The sequence below is a fragment of the Alligator mississippiensis genome, chromosome 3, assembly GCF_030867095.1.
Source record: "Alligator mississippiensis isolate rAllMis1 chromosome 3, rAllMis1, whole genome shotgun sequence".
NCBI lineage: Eukaryota > Metazoa > Chordata > Crocodylia > Alligatoridae > Alligator > Alligator mississippiensis.
The window spans coordinates 302,862,302-302,868,462 of NC_081826.1; the positions used below are offsets into that span (position 1 = coordinate 302,862,302).

At 59.3% G+C, this 6,161-nt stretch overlaps 1 pseudogene; it reads left to right on the forward strand.

Moving 5' to 3' along the window:
- LOC102562950 (long-chain-fatty-acid--CoA ligase ACSBG2-like) overlaps positions 1-1,585 on the forward strand; it is a 45,827-nt pseudogene extending 44,242 nt beyond the window's left edge.
- The last annotated feature ends 4,576 nt before the right edge of the window (positions 1,586-6,161 follow it).

Consider the following 6,161-nt stretch of genomic DNA (forward strand, 5'->3'; position numbering starts at 1 on the left):
CGGCTGAGGCAGAGAATATCCAGTGTGGATGATGCCAGGACAGGGCCCAGGACAGCTCTGCCTCTGAAAAACCGCACCTTAACAAGTAGGCTTTCCCAGCCCCACTGTGTGCCTGACCTCAGCCCTCCTCCTCCTCCTCGCAGGGATGGCTCAGTGCCCTGGGGCTTTGCCCTGGCCAAGTGCCTGGAGTTCAGGAAGGTGTACGAGGAGCTGGGACTACACTGTGCTGCTGACTGGGGCAGCGCCCACTGCCAAGGACATGCTGGAGTTCTTCATGAGCCACCACCTGCCCATCCTCGAGATGTTCAGACTGAGCGAGAGCACCGGGTTGCCCAGCAGCACCACCCATCAGTCCTTTCACATCTGCAGGTGGGACAGGGCCAGGAGGGAATGGGGGGATGGGCCAGGAGCCTCTGGGGCAGGTGCTTGGACAAAGGTGCAAGCTTGGGTGTGCAGGAGGCCAGGTGGGTGATCACCTAGCACAGGTTGGGGGACAGGAGGGGCTGAGACACAAGGTATGGAAGGTGGGGACCTGCTCCAAGCTGGTGGCACAGGGGTGGGGAGTCCAGGACAGAGCACCTCAAGGGCTGCACAGTCACCCCCAGGTATCCACGGGGAGAGTGGTCTGGCCCTGCCCCCCAACTCCTTTAGCCTCCACTCCCACTGAGCATGTGGGCCCTGCCTCCAGCTGCGGGAATGAGCTGCCAGGCTCCAGGTCCCGCATTGAGCAGACAGACATGGAGGGAACTGGTGAGCTGTCCTGCTGGGGCTGCCACATCTTCATGGGATACCTGGGCCTGGAGGTCTGGCTGCAGGAGGCTGCTGGCTGAGGAGAGCTGTCTGTACACGGGGGGGCCTTGCACATTGCAACCCTGATCGCTTCCTCTACATTGTGGGCAGGATCAAGGGTAAGGACTGGAGTGAAGGGCAGGTGTTCTGGTGTGGTGCAGGCCTGGGAGGCTGGAAGGCCTGGTGCAGAGGGATGGCAAGGGAAGCATCATCCTGCTGTTTCCTGTTACTGCCCCCTCCACCCTCACTGCCTTTGTCCTGGGGCTTCCTGCTACCATGGGTCTTCTCCTCCTGCTCCCTCCTGCCCCAGTGATGCTGTGCCAGTTGCAGAGCTGCTGATCACGGAAGACGGGAAGAACATCGCCCTGGTGCCCATGGAGGAGTCAGTGAAGAAGGAGGTGCTGATTGTCAGCAACACAGTGCTGGTCAGTGATGGCAGGAGGTTCCTGTCCATGCTTCTCACCCTGAAGGTGGGGACACCTCTGGGCCCTGCCTGCCCCCAGCATCCCAGCAGGATAGATCCCTCAGGGAGGGTCATGGGGGTCCTGGGGCATGGACTCCAACTCCAAGATATGTGCATTCTGCTCCCACATTCCTACTTTCCCCACACTGGCTGCCCACCTGCCCTTACATGTGATGGCTTCCTCTCCCACAGTGCAAGGTGGATCCACAGTTGGGGGCAACTCTGGACGAACTGAGCCCCAAGGCCGTGCAGCTCTGCTGGGAGCTGGGCAGCCAGGCCACACAGGTATCAGAGGCGCTGAGCACATGGGACCCCATGTGGACTCCAAGATGAACATGAGTCGGCAGTGTAACAAAGTCATCAGAAAAGCTAATGGCACTTTATCATGCATCAGCAGATGCATGACGAATAGGTCCAAGGAGGTGATACTTCCCCTGTATCGTGTGCTGGTCAGACCGCAGTTGGAGTACTGCGTGCAGTTTTGGGCGCCGCACTTCAAAAGGGATGTGGATAACTTGGAGAGGGTCCAGAGAAGGGCCACTCATATGATTAAGGGCTTGCAGGTCAAGCCCTATGAGGAGAGACTAGAGAACCTGGACCTCTTCAGCCTCCGCAAGAGAAGGTTGAGAGGCGACCTTGTGGCTGCCTATAAGGTCATCACAGGGGCACAGAAGGGAATTTGTGAGGTTTTATTCACCAAGGCACCTCCAGGGGTTACAAGAAATAATGGCCACAAGCTAGCAGAGAGCAGATTTAGACTGGACATGAGGAAGAACTTCTTCACAATTCGAGTGGCCAAGGTCTGGAACGGGCTCCCAAGGGAGGTGGTGCTCTCCCCTAGCCCGGAGGTCTTCAAGAGGAGGTTAGATGAGCATCTAGCTGGGGTCATCTAGACCCAACACTCTTTCCTGCCTATGCAGGGGGTCAGACTCGATGATCTATTGAGGTCCCTTCCGACCCTAACATCTATGAATCTATGAATCGCAGAACTTGAGGACACCAAATAGTCCCCACCAGCTCAAGCTGAGTGGAGCTGCTCCCAGAGTTAGGGGAGGAACCGTGGCTGCTGGGCGTGAGATGCCACAGAGGACTTGGCGGGGCAGGAGTAAACGGTGCGGGAGTCAATGGTAAGCAGAGCCCCATCCCTTATGCTATCAGTAAGCCAAAGGGCTTTGAGCACAGGAGGCTGCAGCGTGAGCTGCTCATGGCCGGGTGGGTGGAAGGGTTGTGGGCACTTGGGCAACAGCTGGACACTTGGTTCTGTACAGGAGGTGCCCTGTGGCCCCTCTCCTCACCCCCCTGTCCTGCCCCACCTGTGCCTCCCCCTCAGCCTACCCAAGCACCCCTGCCCTTGCCAAAGCACCCCCTGCACCTCTCCATGATTGGTGTCCCTGACTGCCCCAGGCCCACCCTCACTCCTGCCCATGCCCTGCGCCCCCACCAGCCCCACAGTGCCCCTACCCCCACCGCAGGCTCTCCCTGTCCCTGCAACCAGCCCCAGCTCCCCAGAGTTCCTCCTTGCCCAGGCATCCTCTCGGCCATGCCCTGCCCCGGCCTCACCCTGCTGCTCCACTCCACCTTGAACCCATGCCTAGCCGAGGCTGCGTGCACACTCATGTTAACTGCAGCATTGTCCTGCCATTGTCTTCACCCCCAGGGCTGGGCTGGTATTAGCTGGGTCGGGGGAGGGCAATGCCCTAGCCCACAGCCCCTGCCCAGCCCCATGCACAGAGCTCCTCCTTGGGCTGTGAGTGACACCCTTACACGAGGCAGTACTGAGCCTCCCCAGTGCTGCTGCCCAGGCACAGCCCAGTGCACAGCTTGGGGCAGAGCCGGCCGGAGCAGGAAATGGAGTTGCAGCAGGTGCAAGTGCAGCCCAGGCAGCCGGAGACAGGTAGACACATGGGACCCTGCCTCTGCCCAGGGCTGGCCGAGCTCTGTGCCATGTGCTCAGAGCCCAGCCCCAGGGCAACTCAGTGGCCTGCTCTCCCCCCAGTGCCTCACTCTGCCCTCTCCCCCCTGGCAGGGCACTGAGCCATGTGGGGAACGGCCCTGCACAGAGTGCCCGCAGAGGGTCTACTGCCCGTCGATGCTGCAATTTGCTTGTGGGATGGAGGGGGGCACTGGGGGCAGCACTGATGGGGTACCTATCAGTGGCAGCCCAGCTCCCCCAGCATCAAGACCCAAGGGCTAGGTAGGGCTGGGGGAGCCTCCCTGGGGTGGAAGGAGGCAGCGGGTTGTGTGCTGCCCAGAGCCGCCTGATCTGGGAGCCCTGTGAGGGCATGAGTGGGCACTGGAAACCACACTGTGGTGGAGACCCAGGCTCAGGGCATGGCCCCAGCAGTGGGGTCGGCAATGGCAGTTCTGGATGGGACCTCCCCACCCCACCCCTTGGTGGAGGGCCCCCAGCAGGTTTGCCTCCAGTTTGGGAGTGGTGTCTCTAGGAATCCTTCTGCACCCCCAAGGAGATCCCAGTCCTACTGGGCCGTGGTGTCCCAGGGGCCAATCATCTTGTTGGTGGGTTCCCTGTCACAGCAGAATCAGAGCTCTGTCATGCAGAGGCAGATTACAATTTATTGGGGCCCGGGCCCCACCCCACAGCTCAAGCCCCCAACCTGCACCCTGTCCCTCAACAGCAGGTTTTGTCCCTAGCCGGCACAGCAGGAGCAGTGACCAGAGTGGGACCCCAAGGCCCAGGGCAGGACCCACAGCCACCCCCTCCCACACTTCCACATTGGAGACAGAGCCCTGGGCCAGTCATGCAGGACCCCACACAACATCACCCCGCAGCCAGGCAGCACTGGGGGTGTGGAGTCGCTGCCTGCCAGCCAGGGGCAACGTGGTCTGAACTCCAGGGGTTGCCCCTTGCCCTACTGCAGCTCAGTCTGGCTGTAGCAGCACCCAGCAAATGTTCAGGATCATGGCTGGGCTGGGTTGGGACCTGGCTGGGCTGGGGCTGTCCCACCGCCAGCAGGTCCCAGCCATGACCCGCGCCCTACCGCCAGCAGAGCTGGCTGCTGCCAGCGCTCCAGTGTGGCTGTGCCCCCAGCCCCACCTAGTATGCAACAGCCGCAGCTTGCTATGTCACATGCCTGGCCTGGCTCAGCCACCGGTTTCATCCACACTGAGTTGCCCTTCCCCTCTCTCTCACCCCCATCCCCCATTGGTGCACACACTCCAGGCATCCAGGGACCCCAGCCCAGCTGGCCCATGCATTAATCCACCTATGCTGTCAGGGCCTGGGATACATGGGCTTTTGTGCCACAAGCTGCCGTTTTCCCAAAGAACATGCTGGCCCCAGCCCCACGGCCCTACTCTGTGTGCCCTGAACCCTGGGGTTTCATGTCCACTTCCCCATCCCCTATAACTCCCAGGTCCTTTCCCGCACTGTTACTGCCTGCCCAGTTCCCAGTCTGCGTTGGTGTTGTAAGTGCCCTGGACTTTGCACTTAAAACCATAGGACAGTAGGGGAGAAGAGCCCTGAGGAGGTCACCTCTGGTCCCCCCTGCTACAGCAGGATCGTCCCTATCCAAACTGTTCTAGAAAGTTTGTCTAACCTATCTTTAAAACTGCATGAGCAGGTCTCCTGTGCAGCTGCGAGGCACAGAGCCCAAAACACTAAGAACAGCCTGAGTTGCCAAAGGACAAGCAGGGGCACAAAGGCACTGTCAGTGTCCTGCTTTTGCAAGGATCCCCTGAGAGACCTCAGGAACAGAACCATGCCACTCCTCACCCTCTTGCACCCATAGAGAGCAAGGCGAGAAACTCACAGCCATGGGGTGATATTCCTGAGATTGCACAGTCTGGCCCTAAGCCAAGGGGCAAGATTCCCAGCCAGGAGCTTTCAAGTGCACATCCTAGCAGGAGCCTTGCCCTTGGCACAGCCCAGTCCCCATCCCCAGCCTGGGCTGCAGCCAGCACCCAGCGCCTCTGGCAGAAGTGAAGTAGCCATCACAGCTATAACAGTCTCACATAGTGACCAGCACAGCCCAGCGCCCTCTGCTCTGGTCTCAGCAAATGCAGCTTTGCCCATGGCATCCTCCAGCTGCAGTCAGGATCCCCCTGCCCATCACCTCACCCCTGCCAAGCCCATAGCTCATCCATCTTGTGTCATGTGCAAGGCAGTGGTGGAGCTCTGTCTGGTTCTGCTGCCACTCAACACCATCCTCTCCGAGCTTCCCCTCCCCTGAGCTGCAGAGCTCTTCCCGGGGACTCCAAGTGATGCACATGTGAGGGCTCCTGGGCTTCACAGTGGACCCCTGGCACTGTTGGCTGCTCACTATGGCCCTTCCTCCTCTGGGTATTTACAGACTGACTGTTAGAACCGGAGAATCACAGAAAACAAGGGTGGGAAGGACCTCAGGAGGTCACATCTAGTCCAACCCCCTGCTCAAAGCAGAACCAACCCCAACTACAACATCCCAGCCGGGGCTTTGTCTAGCCAGGTCTTCAAAAGCTCCAAAGATGGAGAGTCCACCACCTCTCTGGGTAACCTGTCCCAGTGCTTCACCACTCTCCTAGTGAGAAAATTTTCCCTAATATCCAACCTAAACCTCCCTTGCTGCAACTTGAGCCCATTGCTCCTTGTTCTGCCATCTGCCCCCACTGAGACCAGTCCAGCTCCATCCTCTTTAGAGCCACCCTGCAGGCAGTTAGTGACTGCTGCACCTTTGCTTGACTCATGTCTAGCCCACTTCATCTTTCTTTTGTCATCTCCTCCACTAACTCCCCAGCAGTACAGTCAGGCTGCTGGCTTTGGAGACCCCTGTGTCCTCCTTTGTCTCTCCTGGAGAGGTGCCTCATGTTCCCCCTCTCCAGTCCCCTGGGACCTCACCTGTCATCCATGCCTTTGCAAATAGTGTTCTGGCTTGAAGATAGATAGATAGATAGATAGATAGATAGATAGATA